Source organism: Ranitomeya imitator, chromosome 4 (genome assembly GCF_032444005.1).
Source record: "Ranitomeya imitator isolate aRanImi1 chromosome 4, aRanImi1.pri, whole genome shotgun sequence".
Classification (NCBI taxonomy): Eukaryota; Metazoa; Chordata; class Amphibia; order Anura; family Dendrobatidae; genus Ranitomeya; species Ranitomeya imitator.
Window position 1 is genome coordinate 376,257,775 of NC_091285.1, and position 19,538 is coordinate 376,277,312.

The following is a 19,538-nucleotide window of genomic DNA, read 5'->3' on the forward strand; positions in this document are numbered from 1 at the left end:
TATGTTGTATGTATGTAGTATGTATGTAGTATGTTGTATGTATAACTGTATGTATGTAGTATGTATGTAGTATGTTGTATGTATGAATCTAGTATGTATGTTGTAAGTATGTATGTAGTATGTATGTTACATGTGTGTAGTATGTAGTATGTATGTTGTATGTATGTAGTATGTAGTATGTATGTTGTATGTATGTAGTATGTTGTATGTATGTATATATGTAGTATGTATGTTGCATGTATGCAGTATGTAATATGTATGTTGTATGTATGCAGTATGTAGTATGCTGTATGTAGTATGTATGTTTGTGTTTTTTTTACATTCAACACATTAGCTGGATGATGGGACTACTACTGTCCCCTTATTGGCTAATGTGTCAATCACTGTCATTGTAGGAGGCATAGCCCGATGGGGCTTGTAGTCCCATCGGACGATGCCTGCACACACACACAACCCCCGAGAGGCCCTCACAGACCCCCAGCAGCACGGAGAGACCCCTGGCAGGCCCGCACAGACCCCCTGTAGGCCTGTACATACCCCCGGCCGCCCGCACAGACCCCCAGCAGGCCCGTACAGACACCCAGCAGGCCCTCACAGACCCCCGGCAGCCTGCACAGACCCGCAACAGGCCTGCACAGACCCCGGCAGGCCCGCACAGACCCCCCACGGTCATGCACTGACCCCGCCCACACACACAGACACGCAGTCTCCACCCATGCACCACCCACCCTCCATTATAGCGCATCATGGCATTATTTCAGCAGCCAATCACAGCCATGCCATTAGTTAACATGGCTAACATGCCTAACAGGATGTGCCCACACTTCTTAGGATCCTCAACTGGCTCATTGCATTATGGGAACTTCCGATTCTGGTATTCGATATTGTAAAAGTATCGAAACACAGTATCAGAACTCCGATACAGCGATTATCGGCCGATACCCAATATTTGCAGTATCGGAATGCTCAACACTACTGGTCACATCTCATGCTTATCCATTGTGTTCTATAACTGTGCTACCACTTGGAACCCTAAAGTAATTGAAAATGCTCTAAATAAGGAATACTTTTGATTCCATCCAGCAATCTTATTACTGCTAAAAACAAAACAATATTGTTGGATGGTCTGTTACTGAAGCTGCTTTTGTATTAAATCAGTTGAAAGGAGTTCAATACCATGCAAAGAGTGCTATACATGTCTTGTCTTTTCCACAAAATTGAAGTCTTTGTAGTACTTGTGATGTGTGATGCGTCGATTCATTTCATATATATATTTTTTTTAATTTCATATAGCTGCCTAATTCAAGTAAAAAGATTAACTCATATCCAGTGTAAGTAAATATATGATTTAAAAAAATGCTAAATATTTAAATAGAAGCATTATTTATATGGATTCACAGCTCTGAAGAAATTCTAGAAGGCACAAACTTTTATTACTGATTGAAGGAAATGTTCTTAGAAGCTTTGGAATGTTTGCAAGAGAGTACTGCCCTTAAAGACCTACTAATTATTTTGCAAGGAACAGACTTAAGAGGATACTGTGGCTAACCGAACTGTACAACTTCTTAAACTTATACTAAACTGAAATGACATTAGCACCTAGAGGGAATTGCTTTTACTGTAATTTCATTTTGAAAAAGAATTTACAAATTATACAAATGTATGCTAACGTGGCTCACATATTTTTCTACATAGAATACACATAGTAGACAACAATTCATAGTTTTACCATCTCAGTGAAATTTTGCTTGAGGTCTAGACAGATAGACAGATAGATAGATAGATAGATAGATAGATAGATAGATAGATAGATAGATAGATAGATGAGTTTTAGGTAAGCCACTTGCCTGTGTGGTTTTAACTACTAGTGTTGAATGTGAAATCTGAAGCAAACATAAACAGCAATCATGGTGGTGTTACTCAGCTGACTTTACCAAAATAATCTTAACAAACACTAAAGGAAAGTAATGTGATCCTGGACATACAGATCAATGGAAAGTAACTGTCAATGAAAAGGAAAAACTCATCCAAACTTCCAGGCTGTCAATCAAACTTGAAAACCAAACACATTTTTGTGTTTTCCTTCTTGCAGTCATGCTATTCACATGATTTGTCATTTTGATGGTTCATTGCAACCTTGATGTTATCATTATTTTATGCTTCTGAATGTTTAATGTTTCAAATAACACCTCAGACTTAATGTTCAAACTACAACTAACCCTAACAAAGCTACAATCAAACAGATTCAAATGTATTTAACCTGATTGTTAAAAATTAGCTTTTGTACTAAGGGCTTTCCTGGGCAACAATTAAGTAGAACTATGTAGACCTTCGTGGGACCATGACCACAACAGAAGTAAAAACACTATCATTTTACAATAACACAAGTATTATAATAAGCTCTATTCAGAAGGGCAAATTAGCTTTAGCTCAAATTTCCATCACTATGCAAATGTCCTGACCCAAATGTTGGCTTATTAATAGCTGTCTTCTGCACAAATCTAAATACTGAGATACAAAAAATGTAACTGCACTACATCCAGAACTAATAAAATATCATTGCTGAATCTGTAGATTTATATAGGCAATGTTTTCCACTATATATACAGTGGGGCAAAAAAGTATTTAGTCAGTCAGCAATAGTGCAAGTTCCACCACTTAAAAAGATGAGAGGCGTCTGTAATTTACATCATAGGTAGACCTCAACTATGGGAGACAAACTGAGAGAAAAAAAATCCAGAAAATCACATTGTCTGTTTTTTTAACAATTTATTTGCATATTATAGTGGAAAATAAGTATTTGGTCAGAAACAAAATTTCATCTCAATACTTTGTAATATATCATTTGTTGGCAATGACAGAGGTCAAACGTTTTCTGTAAGTCTTCACAAGGTTGCCACACACTGTTGTTGGTATGTTGGCCCATTCCTCCATGCAGATCTCCTCTAGAGCAGTGATGTTTTTGGCTTTTCGCTTGGCAACACGGACTTTCAACTCCCTCCAAAGGTTTTCTATAGGGTTGAAATCTGGAGACTGGCTAGGCCACTCCAGGACCTTGAAATGCTTCTTACGAAGCCACTCCTTCGTTGCCCTGGCGGTGTGCTTTGGATCATTGTCATGTTGAAAGACCCAGCCACGTTTCATCTTCAATGCCCTTGCTGATGGAAGGAGGTTTGCACTCAAAATCTCACGATACATGGCCCCATTCATTCTTTCATGTACCCGGATCAGTCGTCCTGGCCCCTTTGCAGAGAAACAGCCCCAAAGCATGATGTTTCCACCACCAAGCTTTACAGTAGGTATGGTGTTTGATGGATGCAACTCAGTATTCTTTTTCCTCCAAACACGACAAGTTGTGTTTCTACCAAACAGTTCCAGTTTGGTTTCATCAGACCATAGGACATTCTCCCAAAACTCCTCTGGATCATCCAAATGCTCTCTAGCAAACTTCAGACGGGCCCGGACATGTACTGGCTTAAGCAGTGGGACACGTCTGGCACTGCAGGATCTAAGTCCATGGTGGCGTAGTGTGTTACTTATGGTAGGCCTTGTTACATTGGTCCCAGCTCTCTGCAGTTCATTCACTAGGTCCCCCCGCGTGGTTCTGGGATTTTTGCTCACCGTTCTTGTGATCATTCTGACCCCACGGGGTGGGATTTTGCGTGGAGCCCCAGATCGAGGGAGATTATCAGTGGTCTTGTATGTCTTCCATTTTCTAATTATTGCTCCCACTGTTGATTTCTTCACTCCAAGCTGGTTGGCTATTGCAGATTCAGTCTTCCCAGCCTGGTGCAGGGCTACAATTTTGTTTCTGGTGTCCTTTGACAGCTCTTTGGTCTTCACCATAGTGGAGTTTGGAGTCAGACTGTTTGAGGGTGTGCACAGGTGTCTATTTATACTGATAACAAGTTTAAACAGGTGCCATTACTACAGGTAATGAGTGGAGGAAAGAGGAGACTCTTAAAGAAGAAGTTACAGGTCTGTGAGAGCCAGAAATCTTGATTGTTTGTTTCTGACCAAATACTTATTTTCCACCATAATATGCAAAAAAATGATAAAAAAACAGACAATGTGATTTTCTGGATTTTTTTTTCTCAGTTTGTCTCCCGTAGTTGAGGTCTACCTGTGATGTAAATTACAGACGCCTCTCATCTTTTTAAGTGGTGGAACTTGCACTATTGCTGACTGACTAAATACTTTTTTGCCCCACTGTATATATATATATATATATATATATATATATATATATATATATATTTATTTATTTATTTTTTTAAACCAGCAGTTGTAAGAAAATGCAATACATTTACATAGACTGGAATATCTTATAAATATAAAAGATGATTAAGGTAATAATAATAATTACTATTATTATTATTATTTAAGTAAATGTGATGCATTCTGTTCTAAAGTCAAGCAATAAAATATATGACTGCTGTGCGCAGTATAGTTTTATACTGAAGGTTGCAACTAGAGACGAGCGTTTTATTTCTCAATTGCATGTTTTTTAGTTACATTTCCTACAATTTGCAGTTTCATGTGAATTTGAACTTTTTTCAGATTCAATTTGCTGATTAGAAAGAAAAACCCTGCCCAGCACACTTTCCCTTGATGCTAAGGCTAGGTTCACATTGCGTTAAGTACATTCCGTTAAACAGACCCGTTAAACGAATGTACAGAAAAGTGACTGCGTTTATGTCATTCTGATGTCCGTTCGCATCCGTTTGTCTGCGTTTGGCACTGTCAATAAAGTTGTTCTCTTTTCTTTTCTTTTTTTTCCTTTTGTCAGCGTCGGGTGTGGGTGCATACACATTCTCCATTTTGAAAGCATTGAGTGAACTTCTGCTAGCAAGATGTTTGTGTCTGAGCTCGTTAGATTTTGCTTGATGCGGTTGTGACTTCGGCAGAGAAATCGTATTTATCAAAGGAGATATTGGATCCATGAAGTGACTTTCTTACGGAATACATATGGTGCCTTTCACACCCTGTATGTTCAGCTTTTGGATCATCCCTTCAAATTCCAACTGTATCTACAGATGTCCATTGAGACCTTTGATGTTTTGCTCTCGCATGTGAAGGATGAGATACATCATCAGCGCAGCACTTTCCGTGAAAGCATCTGTGCGGAGCAACGTTTAGTGGTGAATCTAAGGTAATTATAATTTTTTTGAACATTCTTCTATTGACAAAGACAACATGTAATTTATCGTGGGGCATAATTATGTACATTTAGGCTATTGTATTATTCCATTTTAACTAGCCTTTTTGTTAGTTGTCCTTTAAAATCCTAACAATATATATATATATATTTTTCTTTGTGATTGCCGACAGATATCTGGCTACCGGAGAATCTTTTGCGTCACTGCATTTTCAATTTAGACTTGGGAAGTCAACCATTTGCCAACTGGTTCAGGAAACTTGTGATGCCATTTGGAACAATTTGCAACCACTTGTGCTACCAACCCCGACAACAGAAATGTGGCTAGCGCTTTCCCAACATTTCGAGGATGTGGCTAATTTCCCCAATTGCATTGGTGCCGTGGACGGCAAGCACATTCGTATTCAGAAACCAGCACATAGTGGATCACTATACTATAAAAAATACTTTTCTATTGTATTGATGGCTATTGCGGTTGCTAGATACCGTTTTGTTGCTGTGGATATTGGTGCGTATGGCCGGACGAACGATTCCAGAGTCTTCAGAGACTCCAACATGGGGAGATGTTTGTACAGCAACAACTCCAACATACTCTCAGCATGACCTCTTCTGGGGACCGGAGGCCCAAGTTTGCCCTATGTTTCAGTTGGGGATGAGGCGTTCCAACTCGGACAAAATCTTCTAAAGCCATACTCAAGCCGTACTCTAAACTCCACAAGATGCATTTTTAATTATCGCTTGAGTCGGGCAAGACGTCATGTGGAATGTGCCTTTGGTATTTTGACCTTAAAATGGTGAATCTTACTAACTTGCATGCAACTGCAACCTGAAAATGTGGACCGTGTAGTGAAGGCATGCATCTGTCTGCACAATTTTGTTTCCAGATATGAACCCCAGGCGGTTGACCCCGATGACTGTGAGTAGAACCTCATCAGCATAGATTTGACTGCTGTTCGGTCTACAGTTGAAATTATGAGGATTCATGATCAATTTGCTAGTTACTTCACACATGAAGGCCTTGTTCCATGTCAAGACATACACGTGTGAAAATGTTGAAACCTGATGTTATAGCCTGATGTTATTGGTGAAATGTGTGGGGCAATTTTTGTTTGTTTGAGTTCCCATAACCTTATTTATCTAGTGTAAAAAGTTAAAGTCATATTATGTAGTGTAAAAAGTTAAAGCCATACAAGAATATGAAATTTTAAAGTAACAGTTTACTATAAATGTTAGAAAATTTTTCAAACGCAGTGTTGCTAGACGTTTTTAACATATGAGATCCCATAGGGATGAACAAAAACATGCACAAAAAATTGGCTGAAATGAAATTAAACACAAAAAATGTAAACGATGAAATTGAAACAGGTTGGTGACAGTAAACAGTACTTATGGACTGTGATACTGCGCCGGCGTATTGTCTGCCCAACTGTACGATGGACTGCTACATTGCCTCTGCTGTTCCATGCTCAGTTCACCCCGGCCTCTGTATTGTGGGTTGTAGGCCGGCATGTCCATGCTTCTTGTTCTTGAGGAAGTGGGTTCCTGGGGGCCCACAAATTCCTCAAGTAGGTCATTCAGTCTTTGGCTAAACATAGTGTTTCTGCGTGCCGGGATATTTTGAGCTACAGGCAAATAGGACAAAAACAGGAGCTTCCACTCATTGGCTGCATATACACACTCACGGGATTGCAAGTCCTTAATTTCCCGCCTCAGGTCTCTGTGTTCACTGCGACACATATCCTCTACCCGTTGGGGTCCATCGACAATTATGGCTTCAGCTTCATCTTTTTGGGATGCTCGCTTGCGTCCACGCTATGCTTGCAAACGGGCACTGACACCAGAAGCCACTGTACTTCTCTCCACAGATCGTGGCTCGCTCATGCCAGACACATCTTCAGCGCCCGTCTGCTGGCTTGGTTCCAGCGCAGATGGCTCCGGTTCCTCTGCCTCTCTAGGTGCAGCGGTACTGCATATCGTTCTGTAACCAAAAAAAACAACTTAATTATTTTAATTTAAACTATTTTGTATCGCATACCTAAAAAATCTTTTTACTTACGAGCGCTGCGACAAAGTTTTTTGCAGAAAGAGCAATTGCTCATAATGCACATATGGGGTGACCCGTTTGCCACCAGATCCACTGGGTGTGGTTTGGCTGTTGCGGAAGTCACGTACAAAGCGATCCCTAATCTATCTCCAACCTGTATGGACAGCATCGGCTTTAAAGAAAAAAAAAATTAGATAAATAGATAATAGATAGATAGTAGATAGACAGTTGATAGATAAATAGTAGATAGATAGTGGATAGATAGATAGATAGTTGTTAGATAGTTGATAGATAGATAGTTGATATCTAGTGGATAGATAGATAGATAGATAGATAGATAGATAGATAGATAGATAGATAGATAGATAGTAGATAAATACTAATTTTTTTTAGTAAGTTTTTTAGTAGATTTAGTAGATTAAAAAAAATATTACAAAAAAAATGTTTGACTGTTTGCAATCTTTACATTTTGCAAGTTAAGTTCAACAATATCTACCAATTTCTTTCTTAGAGGATGCCGACTTCTCCATGTATCGTGGGTCAAAATGGCATATATCTTTATCCCACAACTTCCTGATATTGACTATGTCGTGGTGGGAGCTGTTGCTTTTGTCCCATATGGATGGATTGGCTTCCACTAAATTGATCAGCGTCTCGTTATGGACGTCCAAGGGCTCTTCGTCAACCACAATCCTTTTTTTTTTGCTGGGCGGCTTGGACTATGTAAACACAAAACATTATATTATATATATTATTATATTATATATTATATAATACATATATTTTATTTATATATATATATATATATATTATATATATTTATTATTTTAAACTATAGAGTTTAAGTCCTCTTTTTCTCAAAAGAGGCAATTTGCATATATTGAAAGGTTAAATTTCACTGGATGGATAGATAGACAGAAAGATAGATAGTTGATAAATAGTAGATAAATAGTGGATATGTTTGATTAGTTTTTTTAGTAGATTTATTAGCTTTTTTAATACTAAAAAAATAGTAGATTTTTAATTACAAAAAAAAAGGGAAAGGTTTTTTGTGTCAAAAAGGAACATTAATAGCGTGATATTTACCACTGGGAGGTGTGGCGACGACAGGCGGTGAGGCTGCTTTTTTTCCTCTGTCCTCCTGGTTCAACAAACTATGTTGTAGTTAAAAAAAAAAAATTACAATTCTTGTATTCAAGGACACCGTTCTCTCCTGGTTCTCCTCCTATCTCTCTGACCGATCCTTCACTGTATGTTTTGCTGGTTCCTCCTCCTCTCACCTTCCCCTTACTGTTGGGGTTCCTCAAGGATCAGTCCTAGGCCCCCTCCTCTTCTCGTTGTATACTGCCCCTATTGGACAAACAATCAGTAGATTTGGTTTCCAGTACCATCTCTATGCTGACGACACCCAATTATACACTTCTTCTCCTGATATCACACCGACCTTTTTAGAAAACACCAGTGATTGTCTTACCGCTGTCTCTAACATCATGTCCTCCCTCTATCTGAAACTAAACCTGTCAAAAACTGAACTCCTCGTGTTCTCTCCCTCTACTAACCTACCTTTGCCTGACATTGCCATCTCCGTGTGTGGTTCCACCATTACTCCAAAGCAACATGCCCGCTGCCTTGGGGTCATCCTTGATTCTGACCTTTCATTCACCCCCTACATCCGATCATTGGCTCGCTCTTCTTACCTGCATCTCAAAAACATTTCTAAAATTCGCCCTTTTCTTACTTTCGACTCTGCAAAAACTCTTACTGTTTCACTTATTCATTCTCGTCTGGACTATTGTAACTCTCTACTAATCGGCCTCCCTCTTGCAAAACTCTCCCCGCTCCAATCTGTCCTGAATGCTGCAGCCAGGATCATATTCCTCACCAACCGTTACACCGATGCCTCTACCCTGTGCCAGTCATTACACTGGCTACCCATCCACTCCAGAATCCAGTACAAAACTACTACCCTTATCCACAAAGCACTCCATGGCTCAGCACCACCCTACATCTCCTCCCTGGTATCAGTCTACCACCCTACCCGTGCCCTCCGCTCCGCTAATGACCTCAGGTTAGCATCCTCAATAATCAGAACCTCCCACTCCCGTCTCCAAGACTTTACACGTGCTGCGCCGATTCTTTGGAATTCACTACCTAGGTTAATACGATTAATCCCCGATCCCCACAGTTTTAAGCGTACCCTAAAAACTCATTTGTTCAGACTGGCCTACCGCCTCAATGCATTAACCTAACGATCACTGTGTGGCCTATTTATAAAAAAAAAAAAAAAAAGGTTCCTCGCATCATGTTCTCATACACTTTATGCAGTATTAGCCCTCTGTGTCTGTACTGCTACATACTTAGGCAGATAACTGGTTCATGCAGCTTTACATGAACACCTGAGCCTTACACTATGGCTGGTCCAAATAACTAAAGCAATTGTTATCATCCACCTCTCGTGTCTCCCCTTTTCCTCATAGTTTGTAAGCTTGCGAGCAGGGCCCTCACTCCTCCTGGTATCTGTATTGAACTATATTTCTGTTATGCTGTAATGTCTATTGTCTGTAAACTTCCCGTCTATAATTTGTAAAGCGCTGTGGAATATGTTGGCGCTATATAAATAAAAATTATTATTATTATTATTGTATCAATAAATTTATGCGTGAAAACCACAAAATGTGTGCCATGTACCTTTGTCGCTTTGGCCTGTTTCTTGGGGGGCCTAGCTGGCTCGGGCTCCGATGACTCCTATTTGCATTAAAAACATGATTATACATGTGCTTACCTCAATACACTGGAGTGACAAACATCAACATTATTGTGGCTTTTTAAAGTGTAAGCCTACCGATTGCGATGAAAACACCGCAGACACGCTGCTGCTGCTTGCCTCACTATCCGACATCTGTGTGCAAACAAAACAATACATTTTTAGCAAACACACATCCGATGGGCACTACACGCTCCCATGATGTATACAGAGATATATAATATAATAATACATAGAATTGTACTTACATTGCCTCTGATCTCTTGCAAGACACTCTCACAATGTGCTGCAGGCGTCTGGAAACTGTGTAGTAGTGTCACTCCTAAAAATGGCTGAAATCATATTTCCTGTCACATGACCACATGGACCACCCTCAAACGCAATTCAAACGTATAGTTTTATTTGGGAATTTTGCCTGATTTGCGTCTGGCTGCATTTGCAATAGCCTTCAATGGCAGAATTAACGCTTCCGTTAGTCTTGCATTAGCTTGACCGGACCCGAAAACGCTGCAAGCCGCGTTCCAAGGTCCGTCATAAAGAAACGTTATGTGTCAAGATGCGTCAGACAATGCAAGTCTATGGGCGCGTTCCAATGTCTGTTACATTGCGTTTTCACTACTTAAAAACATGTCCATTAGACGGACTCACCTAGCGCAATGTGAACCTAGCCTAAAGCATCACAGAGTGGGCTAATGTTATTTTGTGTGGCCGTGCAGGTCTCCTCATATGGATTTTCAGGTATGACATATTATGGATTATTATACCTTGTACATTGGGGATCAGTATATCAGCCAGCACAGATCAGTGGTTCCCAGTGGAGCATAGTTTGTACAGCAGTCAGTTTCCATCTCCAGAGTCACTAGGTAAATCTCCCTCCTGTATAGTGTAAGATTTTATGGTGAGCAATTTAACCCCCTGAATGGTGCTATTGATATCGGTTGCAGCATTTAGAAGGTAGGCAGAGAAAGGACGCTACTTCTGCCCTTGGATGGGCACTTCCAAGACATCATCGCGGGGCCAAATTAATGACGTGGTGACCCAATGTCATCATGGCGACAACCCGATCACCAGACTCTAGCAAATTAGTTAGATCATGTGCAGTGCATGTTCTATCTAACTGTTGTCAGTGCAGCACTGACAATTATAAAACATTGCAATGCTTGTGCATTGCAATGGTTTATAACTGCGATGAGACTGCAGAAAGTGAAAATCCCATAGTGGGACTAAGTAAAAAAGTAAAAAAAAAAAAATCACAAAATAATAATGAAAAACATATATACAGTATAAACAGTATTGCATAGATAAATTTGTATTTTCTTGTAAAAAAAATAGACAAATGAAATGGGACAAAAAATATGCTTTTTCATCATATCGCCGAACAAAAAGTGGAAAAAATGCGATCGAAAAGATGAATGTAAAAAAATGTTATCACTGAAAAAGTCATCTTGTCTGGCAAAAACAAGCTGCCATATGTTAGGACTGGCGGAACGCACCAAGACAGATGGTATAGATGCGTTCGCAGTCCGGGGTCCACCGTGCAGGTGAAAACCTGCTGCTAGCAATTAGCAGACTATATGGCGGTACACTAGAGTATACACGCGTGGGTTAACCTCACCCAGCATGAAAGAAGCAATCCTGTTAAGGCACAGGACCGTGGTACCGCACATAAAGCGCGAGCAAGTAGTCAGCGAACTCAACCCCAACTGGGATTGAAGTCCGATTAGACCCTTGCTGGCGCAACACCGCAACTGGGTGTGAAATGAAACAGAAGAGCATGCAGTGCCGCACTGACGAACGCCACTAACCACCCAGGCTTGGGTAAGGAAAGCACAGAGGAAGTGCACGGCGCCGTACTGGCGGTCACAGCAACTGGACGCTATAATGTGTGACTAGTGCTGTAGGATAAGTCGGGCGCTAGGTAGCAGCCATACACCTTCCACGAACAGTCATAATATAGGGTAGGGGTATCCAAGGACGACTTGCACTCACAACATACACACATTAGCAATTGTTTGACAATACTAGCGCATGGCCGTGCGGTCATGCGCAGTTTATATAGCAGCAGCACAGGAAGTGGCCACAGCACTTTTGCCCTTCTAGGACCTGCCAAGAGGACCAATGGAATGTGCTGCAGAGCCTGAGCACATGACCCTCGATCTCCAACGGGAGACCTTACGCTGGGCATGCTCAGTACGTGCAGACAAGGACTTAGTCCCAGAGAAGTCCCCTCGCTGCTGACCAGCACAGACTTTAATAGCAGAGACTGGAGAAGCAGCAGTAACTCTCAGAACAGAGTGAGAATGAGCAAGACGCTGGAGACCGCAGCGGAGGTGGCTCGAGATTCCCCCTGTGCAAAAGCGGGAACTCGACCCCTAACACCATACAGCTCTGAGTGGAAAAGCAAAAAAAGTTATAACTTTCAGCATAAAGCAATGATAAAATAATACATTTTTTAAATAAAATTGGTTTTATTGGGTAAAAGACATAAAAAAGATATAAATGTGGTGTCGCTGTAATCATACTGACCAGAAGAATAAAGCTCAAAAATCAATTTTACCACTTATGGAATGGCACAAAACACTCAAAAAACTATTTCTGAATTGCAGTTTTTTGTTCATTCTGCCTCCCAAAAATTAGAATAGAAAGCGATCAAAAAAGTTGTGCCCAAAAATGGTTCCAATAAAATCATTAACCCGTCACGCAAAAAACAAGCTCTAACATGAATCTGTCTGACGAAATATGGAAAAATCATAGCTCTCAAAATATGGCTATGCAAAAACTTCTTTTTGCAATGAAAAGCATTTTTTAGTATGTGACAATAGCCAAGCATAAAAAAACAATATTAATCTGTAATCACTGTAATCGCACCGACCCGGAGAATAAAGTAGTCTAATGATTTATACCGCATAAGGAAAAGTGTAAGAAATTATCCCAAAGATTGCAGTAAAGCTCGGCTCACATTCTGCACTGAGTGCTTACATCAGGGGTTTCTGTGTAAATCTTTTAAATTTGTGATTCAGATGGAACACCCAGTGGACGAGTTCCTGTAATAATGCAGATGGGGACACCATGGACTCTGTCTGGCCTATGATCCAGTGGTGTCTGTGTTTTTAGGTGTGCATAAAAGTGACAGTATGCAACAGTTTTCTGCACTTCTGAAAGGAAGGACAACACTGAAAAGAGGCAATATGGAGTTCAGAGTAAATCTACTGCCTCATTATGGTGAATGGTTCCTATGGGGGCTTCAACTGAATCGTGACATCCGTGATCCATTCCAAAAATCAAACTGTGCTCTTCCCTTCCAAGCCCTGCTGTGCTTCCAAACAGTAGTTTTCCTCCATGTATGCGGTACAGGCATACTGAAGAGAAATTCTACAGTAATTTTTGTTTTCCATTTTCTCCTGTTTTCCTTGTGAAAATAAAAAAAACTTGTGCTAAAAGAACATTTTTGTGGACAAAATGTTAATTTTTTATTTTCCCAACTCAATGTTATGAATTTCTTTGAAACATCTGGTTGTTCAAGGTGCTCACCATACATCTAGATACATTTCTTGAGTGGTCTAGTTTCCAAACTGGGGTCAGTTGTAGCCAAATTACACTGATTTGCAGGCACACGAGGGGCTCTGCAAATGTGACATGACACCCGCAGACCATTCTATCAAATTTTACATTCCTAAACATCACTTCTTCCTTTCTGAGCCCCACCATGAGCTCAAACTGTAGTTTTCCCTCACATATGGGGTATTGGAATGCTGAAGAGAAATTGCACAGCAAATTTTGGCTTCCATTTTCTCCTGTTACCCTTGTGAAAATAATAAAGGACCTAATTAAAATTAAATTTAATTAAGTTTTTTGAGAAAAAAGTTATATTTTAATTTTTTCCTTCCACATTGCTTCAGTTCCTGTGCACCACCTGAGGGTTATTAATGTGGTTTTGAGCACCTTGAGGGGTTCAGTTTTTAGAATTGTGTAATATTTTGGTATTTTCTGTCATATACGATTGAAACTAGAAGATTACATACATTATACAAAAAGACACATATGCATGTTTTTCTCATTATCGGACATGAAACCAGAATAAACCTTTCCTGTCTTAGGTCAATTAGGATTACCATAATTATTAATATTTGCCAAATGGAAGAATAATGAGAGAGAGAGAATGTTTTAAGGCATTTTTATTAGTCTGGAAAGACGCACAATATGTCAGTCTCAACTTGTGATCCGCAGGTGTCTGTGGATGCATAGTGGACATGGGATTTCTTGAAATCCCATCTACTATGCTGTCATAGCTGACCTCTGTGGGTTTGACGCTGCATAAATATGCAGTGTCAAACTTGCTGCAATTTCAGATTGTTTGCACATACCGTTAAACCTCTGCTCGTTCTGGGATTTTTGGTTCAATGAACAGTTATATCTGTGATTTGACAGCTGTCTCTGTCTGTACACTTATATGAACAAAACTGCCTATATACTTTTTGCAGGGCTAAGTGAGAGGCCATTATACTGTTTGCTGGGCTAAGTGTGTGTGAGGGGGCTGTTCAGTTGTTTTTTGCCAAATTTATAATTGGATAGTTTTCGAAAAATCGTAAAATTTGTCTCACATAGAGTGATGTTATTTATGCCCTTATACCCGAAAAGAAAAAATGGAGTTCAAATCCAAGTTAGTTAAAAAGGTATAAATTTATTACAAAACTTAATACATTGTTCGCAGGTAGTGAGCAAAAAATAGATAAAATACTGATGACTAGTGTTGAGCATTCCGATACCGCAAGTATCGGGTATCGGCCGATACTTGCGGTATCGGAATTCCGATACCGAGATCCGATATTTTTGTGATATCGGGTATCGGTATCGGAAGTGTAAAATAAAGAATTAAAATAAAAAATATTGTTATATTCACCTCTCCGGCGGCCCCTGGACATCAGCGGGAGGATCCGGCGTCCGGCACGGCTTCTTTCTTCAAAATGCGCGCCTTCAGGACCTGTGGTATGACGTCCCGGCTTCTGATTGGTCGCGTGCCGCCCATGTGACCGCCACGCGACCAATCAGAAGCCGCGACGTCATTCCTCAGCTAAAGTCCTAGAATGAGCGCCTTTTAGGACCTGAGGAATGACGTTGCGGCTTCTGATTGGTCGCGTGGCGGTCACATGGGCGGCACGCGACCAATCAGAAGCCGGGACGTCATTCCACAGGTCCTGAAGGCGCGCATTTTGAAGAAAGAAGCCGTGCCGGACGCCGGATCCTCCCGCTGATGTCCAGGGGCCGCCGGAGAGGTGAATATAACAATATTTTTTATTTTAATTCTTTATTTTACACTTTAATATGGATCCCAGGGCCTGAAGGAGAGTTTCCTCTCCTTCAGACCCTGGGATCCATGAGGATACATTCCGATACTTGATGTCCCATTGACTTGTATTGGTATCGGATATCGGTATCGGCGATATCCGATATTTTTCGGGTATCGGCCGATACTATCCGATACCGATACTTTCAAGTATCGGACGGTATCGCTCAACACTACTGATGACGATTATAAGTTCAGCGAGGAAAACAGAAATGACCGGTGGGTCAACCAGAGATTGCTTAGTGACTTGTAATGAAACAAATAGGAACAGCTGACTTGTGCCTCTAACATCCGCGTGTAGAGTCGTGATCCACCAACCGCTGTTAACCTGTTAAATGCCATTGTCAATCTCTGAAAAAAAATTTTGCCATTGCGCAAACTTAATGAACCGCATCTGCTATTTTGGTGAAATTGGAACAAAAAAAATTTGGCGAATACAAGACAAAAAAGAAAGTAGACTTCATAAAGTCTTCAAATGATGGATTGGGCCTTAAATCTCCCTTTTTACTGCTATTATGTAAAATTTGTTACTGTTATAAAAAGTTGTATGTTGGATTTTAGTTGTATTTTATTTTCCTGTAGTCAATTTAAGTTAAGGAAGCATGTGATGGTTCACTGTGGATAGTGTTTTACTTATTTCCAAGTAAGGAGATTTTTGTATATTTGAAGCCCTGGCAAGTCATAACTTTCAATTATGAGTTGGCATTTATGTGGTTGTCTTGATTGCAATTTATTCTGTTACTCTTTAGATGTTTACTGTGAACATGACGTGTCTTATGTTTCTGCTTAGAAAGTTATTTGTATCTGCTTCTTGTTTGTACCTATTCTTTGTTTCAGTATTTTATTTAAATAATTCTGGCCTTCTGCATGTGTATAGTTAGTAGTAAAAAGCGATCTGATTTTATTAGGGCTTTTTTGTTTCAGTTACAGTACTTGCAATTCTACAGATGACAGAATCTTCCAGAATTCACTTAATTCAAATAAATTTGTTCTGAATCAAAGTTCTGCTTACCAAAAAGATATTTACTAGGCTCTAAGGTTTCTCCAGATCCAAAAATATAATAAACAGAGGGGAGTAAACAGGGTTATTTTTGCTATTAGGCACTGACACTTCAATGCTTCGAGAAGCATGATACACGAGGAGTTCATAGGTGCTAATAAACATCACATATATTCATTTATTAGTTTTTATTTATTCATCTCAGTCTGTAGAAAGAGAATACATTATTGAATGTGCAATAAATAAAATGTCAGATTGCTCAAAACACAAGATAATTCAGATTTCTGTGTCCACTCACGGCCAGAGTCAAGTGTTCTTTTAGTCTGTTTAAAGTTCTCGTAAGATAGAGGTCACCATTTATACCACCATTTATTGAAGTATGCTCTCCTATAATACATGATGATGAGTGGAATAATCCTCTGAGGGTACTTCTTCAGGATCAGCAGAAATAAAAAGTAAGTACTGATAAATTAGGTCCAATGTATTTTGCTCACATAGATCATTTAAAAAGTGGACACATAAAACAGCAGGCTTCAGGAATCCCAACCGACCCAGAGATTATCCCCTTTCAGTTTTGCACAGGGCATCCTGAACAAACCGAAACACTGGGTCGGGTAAGATACATAAGGCTTGCTGTTTTATGGGCTTTTCAACTATTTTAAAGAGCTGTTTATCTATCTATTTGAGTAACATACATTACACCTCCAAAATCAATCTACATATTTTAGACTTGTCCATAGGGCATTTTGAGTTATAAATTAAACCCTGGGAGTGAAAGATTAAAGATTATGCACACCTTTTTAAACCCATCTAATCTATTCTGCCTCTAGAGCTCCCCATCTGGTACTTTGGTAACTCCCTCTGGTCTTTGAATTTTCGATACTTTAACTCCTTCAACCCCAGTGCCACTCGCTAACCGTGGAAAGAGCCCCCATTAAAGACCCATTTCCATTCATCATACATAGTGAATCGCTTTTTTATGTTGATTCATTTTTCTGATCTCTAATTAAAGCCTTTTTAATAAACAAACTGTAAATTAGTAATATCAGTTGTAATAGAAAGCAATAAGTAGTCAACATATGTTATTTATTTAAAAGGGAAATGGGGTAGGAAGAAATCAAACAAGCCACAGGGGTAAGAAAGCTGGCACTGTTATTAGGATATTATGGCATGCATTATTGGGGACATTACGGTTGATACTATTATGGCCAATATTTATCCTGGAAAAAATATTCACCAGCATGCAAGAGGGGATAGAGGAAGAACACCAATTTGCAACTATTCATCATCATCTTGTGTCTGTTGGAGACCCTGAAGGTGCCTGTCATATGCTGCAGGATTTGGAGAAAGAAGAGGAGGAGCATTTGGAAGCAGAGGAGGATATAAATTTGACACAGGCAGGTGACGAGGTAGATAGCGTGAAAATGATGAAGGCTACGAAGCTGCTCATGTCATCCAACTGATGCAGTTCGGTTATGTCAATGAAACTACAGGGCTCTCGATCATGCTGGCAGAAATGGCAAGCTGTATGCTGCATTGCTTGTGGGAGGACAATGGTATTGCTAACATGAATCAAAGTGATGATTATGGGATAGCCATGTGTTTGGACCCTTGCTATAAAAACAAAATGCGGAATTTTTTCTAGCTTGTGAAAGGGAGTCTAAACTTGCTTAATACCAGTATAAACTCTGCTACCCTAACAACTTTTGCCAAGCTATTTCCTGCCATCTGTACAACTGACCAGCAGACCCCTATGTGATCCATGCAGAAACGATGCTCTCCAGTCTATGAAAGCGGTAGGACTATAAAAAATAGCCAAGGCAGCAGCAGAAACATCTACATTATGTTTGACATCATAGACAAGATGTTTTTGGTGCCATTGCAATACCTGGCATATAGTGCACTGACACACTGTCTGAATAGCCAGATTCAGTCAGAGCTAGACTGTTTTTTTCTCAGGGAGATAACCTGAGACCTGATCCCATAGATTTCTGGGTCAAAAACTGGACAAGTGGTAAGAATTGGCCTAATGCAATGGAAATACTGTTGTGCCCAGCCTCCAGTGTCATGTCAGAGAAAGTATTCAGAGCAGCCAGTGGATTTGTCACCCCAAAGTGAACCAGGTTATCTGCCACAATTTGTCAAAATGAATCAAGCATATATCAGTGCAGACTTTCATGCACCAAAATTCCATAGTCACATCCAGGCCTGATTACTGTCACTCTCAATCAAGAAATCACTTAAATAGCCTGACAAAGTGAAGTGGACCAAAAGATTGTCAAAACCTAAACCTCCAAAGAAATTCTGAAACAAATGAGAAACAAAGTAATTGAGATCTATCTGTCTGGAAAAGGTATAAAGAGATTTCTATAGCTTTGGAACTCCAGTGAACATTCCCAGGAGTTGTCTGCTGACCCCCACAAAAAGACTCATCCAAAAGTTCACAAAAGACCTCACCATAACATCCAAAGGACTGCAGGCCTCACTAGCCACAGTTAAGGTCAGTATTCATGACTCCACCACAAAAAAGAGACTGGAGAAAATGGTATGCATCTCAGAGTTCCAAGACAAAAACCACTGCTGAGTAGAGTTGAGCGACTTTTACTTTTTTAGGATCGTTTCGGGTTTCGTGAAACCCGACTTTCTCAAAAGTCGGGTCGGGTGAAATCGGCCGATTATTGTGAAAAGTCGGGGGTCGAAACACGAAAAAGTCGATCGGCCAAAACACGAAACCCAATGCAAGTCAATGGGGAATCAAAGTCGGCAGTGAGTGGAGGACAGGAAACACCTACAGTGCCCATTTTAATGCCAAAAACATCAATTCGTATTACTGAAGCTTGTCAGTCTTATTTTACTTTATAATAATAGTTAGGGCTCATTTCGCTAAAGCTGTGGGGGGGGGGGTAGGGCTGGCTCAAGATTCAGATTCAGGCTGTGTAAAGTGCAAGGGGAATGTAGTGGTCTTGGTCAATGTACCAGCAGACTCATCTAGCAGTGGCTGGCCAATGCCCAGGATGAGGAGGAAACACAGATATAGACCCAAATAAGAAAGTAGGCTAAATCCAGTTCAAAATTGGTAACAGGACTAAACAGGCAGCATTGCTTTGTTCAGCGGAGGACAACTGTAATGAGGGGCTGACACACTTAGTAGGCCCCAAAAAGTAAGTAGGCTAAAAGCAGTTCAAAATTGGTAACAGCACTAAACTGGCAGCATTGCTTTGTTCAGCA